This window comes from Penaeus monodon, chromosome 4, assembly GCF_015228065.2.
Source record: "Penaeus monodon isolate SGIC_2016 chromosome 4, NSTDA_Pmon_1, whole genome shotgun sequence".
In the NCBI taxonomy this organism is placed as follows: domain Eukaryota; kingdom Metazoa; phylum Arthropoda; class Malacostraca; order Decapoda; family Penaeidae; genus Penaeus; species Penaeus monodon.
In genome coordinates this window covers 35,406,540-35,416,375 of record NC_051389.1, presented here as the reverse complement: position 1 = coordinate 35,416,375, position 9,836 = coordinate 35,406,540, and the positions used below count along the sequence as shown (strand labels likewise).

Genomic DNA, 9,836 nt, shown 5'->3' with positions numbered 1-9,836 from the left:
TTTTTCCCTTTTTCTGAAAGGACGTGATGTGTATAAATGAAAACCCTATAGCATGCCGTGAAATTCTGCCCAAAATTCAGAAGTTGTTCTCCCAAATCGGCTCCCTCCGGCAAATATTACAGTACGAACACTGTTTTTGCTGTATTTTTTAAATGTCAGAACGAGCGTGTTTTTTGACACCAGATATATTCCAAAAAAAAAATGTTTTGATTTTAAAAGAATTATTTTCTTTCTTTAAAAAAATGTAAAAAAGAGGTGTTCTTGTTCAAAATATTTGCAGGGAAAATTTTAATTTTTTTGACCATTTTATATATTTTTTTTTACTGCATTTTGATTCCCTCTATTAATGGATTAGCATTCTGCGCAGTCACATAATGCATATTTTTTAATTATACTAAATAAATTTTTGGTGTAAATTCCTTTTACTTTTTTCAAATTTAATTTTATTTTACATATATTTTACCAACTTTTTCTGTCAAAGTCCAAGAGAAAAATTTAAAAAAAGTTGAAGAGCAAATGTTTTCATTAGTTCTTTCTCGTTCCCAAAGGGGTCCAATCATGGGTTCAAAAACCCCCTTTTCTGAAAAGCCAAAACACACAATCTTGTGTCTTGTGTGGGTGGATGTCCCTGATGAATTTTTCTTGTGGGTAAGTAAATTTTAAATTGAATGGGAAAGGGAATGAAAAGGCAAAAAACTTAAAAAAAAATGAATTGAAATTAACAAGCAAAAAAGTATTGTGTGAAAAGTAAACTAAATTTAAAAAAATGAAACAAGTCAAAAAAACTGCTTTTTGATGTTGTAGACAGTAAAGTCCACGGCCTTACAATATTTCTGCATAATTATGTAAATTTGGGAAAATTTTGAAAATTTTTTTTCCAGGGATGTCAAAAGTTTTACTTCAAGGAATTTTTGTCAGTGAGACAAAAGGGTTGTGATTTGCCAAAAATGTGTATCCATTGGCCTCCACTGGCTACCCAAGACAGCAGCAGAATCAAAAGTGGATCAGAAGTTTTTCTTCTTACTGTGCTGATGGTAAACAAAAAAAAAACTTCAATTGATGAGTTTAATTCCACACAGACACACCCACAAGGGCCACACCCCACATGGCATATACACCACATTTTAACTCGCCCCCCTCCCCCACACGCCCCCTCCCCCACACGCCCCCTCCCCCCCCAAATACACATAAAAAATACACACAAAACCCAAAAAACACAACCCCATAAAAACACACACCACATAAAAACACCACCATAAATACACACACACATAAATACACACACTAAAAACAACATAACACAACACATAAAAAAAAAACCCCCCACAAACACACCACACATAAATCCACACACCATAAACACCCCACAACATAAATACAACACCATAAATACACACACACAAATCACACACATCAAATCCCAAAAATACCACCCCCACACACACACACAAAAAACACACACACACACACACACACACAAACACAAACCAACACACAACACCACACACCCCCACACCAACACACAGAAACAACAACAAAACACACACAAAACCGAAAAACCAGAAAAACGAAACACACACACACAAGAAACACAGAAACACCACCAACAGAAACACACACCACCAAGAAACCCATACACAGAAAAACATAACCACAAAACACCAACAGAAACAACACCACACGCAAAACACCACACACCCCAAAACACACCACAACAAAACACACAACACAACCCCCAACCCCACACCACACACAGAAACCACACAAAACACACACAGACCTCCGGGCTATACCTGGTAACGGTTTTTGGGCCCCTTCGAAGGGGCGGGGGGTTCGCGCCCCCTAGGGCGAAATTGCAATGTCGCCCGGGGGTTATGCTGTGGGTGGGGAAAACGGGGGGTGGACTAGTTCCCCGGTCGCACCACTGACACACTTAGCAGTCGGCATTTCGACACAGGCCGAGCTCCCCGCATAGCCCGGGCAGGGTAAGCTTCGCATATCGGACTTATCCTTACAAAACCCCAGAAACCACACACCACGAAACCCACCAACAGAAACAACACTCACACAAACACACACACACACCAAAAAACACACCACAAAACACACACACACACACACAGAAACACACACACACAAAAACAAAAACACCGCACCAAACCACAAAAACACACAACAGAAAACCCCAGAAAACAACCCCACAACAAAATCACAAAAACCACAGAAACCCCCCACACACAGAAACCACACACACACACACACACACCACACACGCCCCCCCCCCACAAGAAACACACACACACACAACACACCACACACACACACACACACCCCACAACACATCACGAAAAACATCACATACCAGAAACACACACACATACACAAAACACCATACATACACAAAACACAACACATACACGAAACACACACACAAAACCACACACACACAGAAAAACCCACACACACAACACACCACACAAAAACAAAACACAGAAAAAACACACAGAAACACACACACACAACACAGAAACACCACACACACACAGAAAACACACACCACACACAAAAACACAGACCATCAAGAAACACACACACACACACAAAAAAATACCCACCCAAGGCCCCCACCCCCCACAAAACACACACCAAAAAGAGAAACACACACACACAAGAAACCCACACACACACACACACACCAGAAACCACACACACAGAAAACACACCACAAAACAACACACCAAAAAAAACCCCACAACCACACCAACACACACAAAACCACACACAAACACACACACATAAACCACACACAAAAAACAAAAAAACACACACACACCACACCCAAAAAAAACAAAAAAAAAAACACACCACACAAACCACACAACCCCAAAACACACACACACACAGAAAAAACACCACACACACACACACAAAAACCCACACACCAACAAACACACAAAAACACACACACACACAAAAACCCAAAAACCCCAACAAAACAAAACCCAAAAACCCACACACACAAACACACAAAAACCCCCCCCCAAAAAAACAAAACACAGAAAAAAACACACACAGAAAACACAAACACCAAAAAAAACCCCCCAAAAAAAACACCACAGAAAACACACCAAAAAACACACACACACCACACACACAAAAACCACACAACACACCCAAAACACACACACAAAAAACACACACACACACCCACACACCCCAAAAAACACCCCACCAAAATAAACCACACACACAAAAAAACAACACACACAAAAACACACATTCACACACAAAGCACAACACCTTTGGAACACATAAATTCCCGTGTATTATAAATTAATTTTTTTTTTTTTCCCCCCCTAAAAGTTTTGGGTTCAATTGTATACTGTTTTGATATAAAAATAAATTGAGAGCAAAACATCAGGGGCAGGTCAAATTATAAAAACTAATATAACTTTTATTGTGAAACGGCAATTTTTACTATTGGTCGCAGCGGTCGGACAATAAAGTTGTAAAGCTCATCGGGGACTGTACTAGCAGCCGTTGGAGCCCATGGACTGGTTTTGTTACAGGTGGGCATCAGAATAATATCTTGTTCATGACTTTAAACATCTATTAAATTTCATAACAAAAAGTTTTTTAAAATCATATACAAAATTTGTTGAAGATCTTTTAAAATGTTTAAAGTCATTTTGGGGGAAAGGTTTGAAAACATCCTTCACGAGTTCATACCCCAGTAACTTGTTTTCTTCTTCTTCTTCTTCTTCTTCTTCTTCTTCTTCTTCTTCTTCTTCTTCTTCTTCTTCTTCTTTCTTTTTTTTTTTTCTTTTTTTTTTTTTTTTTTTTCTTCTTTTTTTTTTTTGAATCAGCTGGGGAAGACCCCTTGGGAAATTGGTCTCGCGGGGAATGCTACGTAAATTTTGGGCCAATACCGTTCCTGTGTATGGTGCAGCTTGGCCCCAGACTCGATGCCGTAATCTACCTAGTTTTTTTATAATCTCATCAAAAAACCTCTAGAAACCAAATTCAAAACCTATTCAGGAAACATCAAAGAAATGGGTTATAATTAGGTAAATTTTAAAATTTTAAATGCTTTTTGCATCATTGGGGAAAAGTGTCTTTTTTTCACACTTTTTTTTTCTTTTTTTTTTACAGGGGAAGGCCCATGATGGAAAATTCTAAGGTTGCTGGAACCCCAATAGGGGACTGATTTTGTCAGGGGGGGAAACAAAAGGGTATCGCGTTTGGAAAACTTTGGCCGCCATTATATTCTCTCTCAGCTCATCACCAATTACCTTTATCCTGGTCCCCTGATGGACAACTTTTTGTCTGGATCATTCAAAACTCTCCGTCTTGTGATAAAGCTGGTGGTGCCACTCTCTGAAAAAAAACCAAAAACGGGAGTATTTTTAAATTGGCATGGTCAATGATGGCACCAGGGTTTCTGGAGCCCGTGGAAATGGCCTGTGATCTTTGCCAGTTATTGAAAGTCCTTGAATGGAAAAATTATGAGGCACCGTTAGATCGTAAGACAAAAGCATTACGAAATGTCAAATGAAACTTGGGAAGCTAAACTTTTGGTCGAATAAACAAAGTACGCTATCTCATGGCCACCTTGAGTGGGAACCTCAACAAGCAAAAATATATTTAACACGTAAATTTAAAACTCCTATTAATTAAGCTCAAAGAATCAATGCCATTTGATTGTTCAGTCAGAGAGACATTTCTTTTTTGTAGATGGACTAGTTTTATATATACTCAATGATGACGTTTGCTTCTAAACCTCGTTGGCCTGGAATGGGACTGATGTTTTAAACAACGCACTGTCTCATTATCAGATTACACTTGCTCAGAGATAAGCTGATGAAAAGCTTGTCCTCTCTTTGTTCACACAGGCAAAGCATGATGATGGAAAGCCATGGCAATAAAACTGAAATAATGAGTACTCTAGATAAGTTGGGACAGCTCATGAAACTATGGCAGTTGTTGCCGGGAACCGAGTCTGTTTCTTGTAAACATACCGGTAGAGGAATGGTAGGGCAGTTAAACTTGGTGAAGGACAGTCTCTCGCTGGAATGATGGAGCAAACATGCTTGCAGCTCTCAAATGCAAAGTTCACTGTCTGGTTTTATCCAGCTGTGGTCTTTTTTGATCGTGACTTACAGTCTTAAACCATTTCTGAAAAAGATCAACTGATATGGAAAAAATGCGTAGTAGACAGTTTTTTAGATACGGGTAGTGACAGTGAGGCGGGCAGATGGAAGCTTATTTTACTGCAAATGTTTCACCATACCCAGCCCTTCTTCACAACTATGTAACACTAAACTTTGGGGATGATGCTGTCAGACTGGCTCGATTTGTGAAAGATGACACAGTATGGGCTTGCTTGGCTGCAATGGCTACAGCATATAAAGAACTGAATACAGCGAAGTAGCATATGCAGCTAAAAATGAAGTTGACAAGGTGCAGTACCATACATTATTAAAAGAGATTCCTATAAAGGAAGCCCGAATGGCAAAAATGGCATTAAGGGGGTGGCCATATAAGTGATGCGAATCTATCTTACTGCAGTCAGGACTACATTTCAGAGCCATAATGCTGAACTTGACTACAAACTTTGAGCGTGCTTTACAGCTTGCCATAAAACAATCGTACTCATGTGGATACTGTAATTGCATTTTCCCACAACGCTATCTTGCACGTTTTAATAAAATGAAACAAGTAAAGTATTTCAGCAATATGAAAACGGTAAGCTTCAATCCACAAAAGCATTATATTCATGTAAATATCTATTTTGTATTGGATTAACAGCTGAAATTATTTACTTGTATGATTCATAAATTATTCTTCCAAACCCAAAGACTTTTATTACTCTACATTTAAAATAATTTACCCTTTTCTCATAAGATATTCTTTTAAATTGTTGACCTCTTTTTTCATAAATTATTCTTTTACTAAAGACACTCTTATTATTCTGTATTTCCCAAATGATATTATTCACTTTTTATTTACAGGTTGATGTTGACTGGAAAAAGATACAAGAAAAGATTGAGCTGGAATTCCAGACTGAAAGAGAAAAACTAACATCATCAAAATAGGTTTGTTTTTCCTGTTAAAAAAGATTATTTCTGATATTTCTTTTTATTGAAAACGGCAAGGTACATTATTTTAATTTTCAGAAATTTGAAATGAAATAAAATAAATTTATTGGTATGCAATGGGCAGTTCAAAGTATATTCTTAGAGATGTAATCAGTAATTACATTGAATACTGGACACATCCAGTAATCAACTGGATGTGTCCCTGATAGTTTAACAATGTTTCAGCATGATAGTACCAGGAATAGCTAAAGGCAAATTTTAATATAGATAGACACACTATATATGGGTGTATGTATGTTTGTAAAGTATTTATTTATAGCATGTATGAATAATGACACACTTACATAAATTTAAACAGACAAACTATCTGTCAGCAATTATTGGTTCTAGTCATTCACTATTTGTATTTGTATTCATACCCATGACACAGACACATGCAGATGGATATTGATTCCTACACAGCACAGCACAACACAACACACATGCAGATGGGAATTGATTCCTATACAAAACACACACACACACACACACACCACACACCACACAACACACACACACACACACACAACACAACCCACACACCACACACACACACACACACACACACACACACACATACATTTAACCCAACCACCATGGATTTATGTTCTGTCCTCTGTAGTTTTTTTGTGAATTTTGTTTTCTTACAGATGGCTCCACATTACTTTAGCCAGTAGCCCTAGTGACCAATCCTGATTTTCCCATTCCTGAATTGGCAGGAAATGTGTTTTTCTTTTTAATACAATTGATTTGATAAATGTTTTTATTGTTATTGGTGTTATGATTATTAATTGTTATTAAAATCTTGGTACATTTAGGACAATAAAAAATACAAAAGACCCCCTTTTAAAAGTCAAAGGGAAAAAGGGGAAACAGATGAGATAGGACTAATAACTTTACTTGGTGATTAAGCACTTGTAGAGTCATCTATGTGTAAATACAATAAATAATCTCATTTTACGTGGGAGGCATATATTCTTGCCATCCGTGCCAATTGGTTAAATGTACAAAATAATGTGCTCTTCACAAAGGTTTTTTCTATCAGATTTTATTAGAGACACTTTGAATATATACACCTTTAGGAGTAGATGGAACAAAGCATCTTCTATGCATAGTATTAGATGTTTTTTCTTCAGAGTATAGGAATATTTGAAACGAAAGCTTCTGAAATGCTGTAAGTGACCATTTCACTACTATTTTTCAGTGATAACCTCTTTACCTAGTCATTAGTGATGGATTTATATTATATTATGTAATTCTTTTTTTTTTTTTTTTCATCAGAGAATTATATCCGTCCACAGACAAATAAAAGATAATGTAGTTTCTGTACACCTATTTACTACCATTGATATTGCAATGCAAAATCTGTATTTACATTTCATTTTACATCTTTATCACAATTTTCACATAAACTTCAGATATCAAACCTTGATTCTGATTAAGATTTTTATATCTAAATGTTAATTTATATATCTTGCTCTGTGGAGTTATTCCCATTTCATTTCACTCCTATATACTTGAACATCATTCGCCATCATATACATATATTATATTATATATTTATATATATTTTATATATATATATATTATATTATATATAATATATATATATATATATTATATATATATATATATATATATATGTATATGTATATATGTATATATATATATATATGTATATGTATATATATATGTATATGTATATATATATGAAAAAAAAAGTATATGTATATATATGTATATGTATATATATGTATATATATGTATATGTATATGTATATGTATAGGCATATGTATATATATGCATATGTAAAATATGCGTATATATATTTTTATGTATATATATGTATATTTATTATAATTATATATTTTAAATTTTATATGTATATATAAGTATATGTATGTATATTATATATATGTATATGTATATATTTATATGTATATATTGTATATATGTATATGTTATATTATATGTATATTTTTATATATATATATGTATATGTGTATATGTATGTATACGTATATATGCATATATATGAAATATATGCATATATATGTATATATTTATATATGTAAAATATATATATGTATATTTATATATGTATAGTCAAAGGTATCAATAACCCAGTTGAAAAAGGTAATTTACAAAAAGCAAAATACAAAAATTTCCCAAGATTATTGAAACAAGATAAGGAAAATATTTAATGAACATTGCAGAAAATTGAAACTGGCCCTATAATAGACAACTAAAGAACTCTACCAAGGAAGTACGAAAACATCACTTAAATTTAAACCTAAAATTTACACTATCAAAACTAAAGATGGCCTTGTTTTATTGTGTAAAAAGAAGTCAAAGATAGAGGGAAATCAATATTGTTTCAACCTATACAAAAAGAATAAAAAATCTAACACAACTTTTAATTAATTTCAATGACGCGAAGTTTGAACCACCCCACTGCTAGATGAATTATAAAAGCCATAAAAGAATTAAAGATAAAAAGAGCCGGAATAGATAAATAACAGCAAACTAATCAAGAAATGCGGGCGAAAGTGTTGAATATTTCTTCTACAACACCTTGTAAAAATATGAACCAAAGAAGAGGGCCCAGAAGACTGGGAAAAATCAGTCTTTAATTTCTCATACCTAAAAAAGGTGATGCACTCCAATGCAACAATAAAGGGAAATTGCTTTAATAGTCACAGCAGAAAAATTTTGTTTGAAATTATTTTTGAAAGAATGAAGTTGAAGTTTAAAGAAGAATTGCAGATGAACAAGCAGGTTTTCCGCCCTGGAAAGGTACCGCAAACCAATTCTAAATCTAAATTTAAATCATAAGAAAACAGAGAAATCAAAAAGACCTATACCTGTGTTCATCAATTACTTAGGCTATTGATACTGTTGATCACGATATCTTTTTAATAACATGAACGATATAAGTTTCCAAACACAATCATCCAACTAAAAAAAACCATGTATGACCAAAACAAGAAACTGTAAGAACCATTTTTTTTTTTAACAAAATTTGGTTCGAAGTCAAACAAGGATCGACAGGGTTGCATTCTGTTCTCCGCACCTCTTTAAACATATTTTCCCTAAACAATTATGAAGTGCTCTAAGAATTTTTGAAAAAACTGTAGAATGTTGAGGATACAAATATCAAATCTAAGTACCCGATGATATATTTTTGATTGCCAGCAGTATCACTAAACTACAAACAACAAACTAGATAAAGGTTAGAGAACAAGCAAAAAGGCTGGCTTGTTTCTAATGCCACAGAAAACCCTAAGATCATGAGATTCAAAGATAACTGGCAATAAACAATGATGAACATGTTCAATCAATGGAAGATTGTGGAAAAGTGAGAGTTCATTTTTTCTTGGAGCTGTTTAACTATACATTTTGATGATTCACCGGAGATAAAAAGAAGAATTTTGCATTGCCAAAATGCCACAATTCCTCTAAATACATCTGGAAAGACCAAAGCATTACCTTACGCCCAAGCTGAGGTTTTGACCTCATTAGTTTTCCCAATTGCATCATATGGTTCTGATGTTGGGGTGCTGATTATATAACAAGAAAATGTTGGTGTTACAGACCGAGTACTCGGTATTAGCTGGACAGAGAAAAAGTAATGATAATTTTCTGAGAAAAATAAATTGTAAGGACCGCTGTTGAACATCTTGAACGGGAGGATTAAG

The 9,836-nt window shown here is 34.7% G+C and overlaps 2 pseudogenes; one reads left to right on the top strand and one right to left on the bottom strand.

Moving 5' to 3' along the window:
• Positions 1 to 558: 558 nt before the first annotated feature.
• LOC119572539 lies at positions 559 to 6,095 on the top strand (annotated as a pseudogene).
• A 128-nt stretch (positions 6,096 to 6,223) lies between these two features.
• Positions 6,224 to 9,836, bottom strand: part of LOC119572538 — a 15,070-nt pseudogene continuing 11,457 nt past the window's right edge.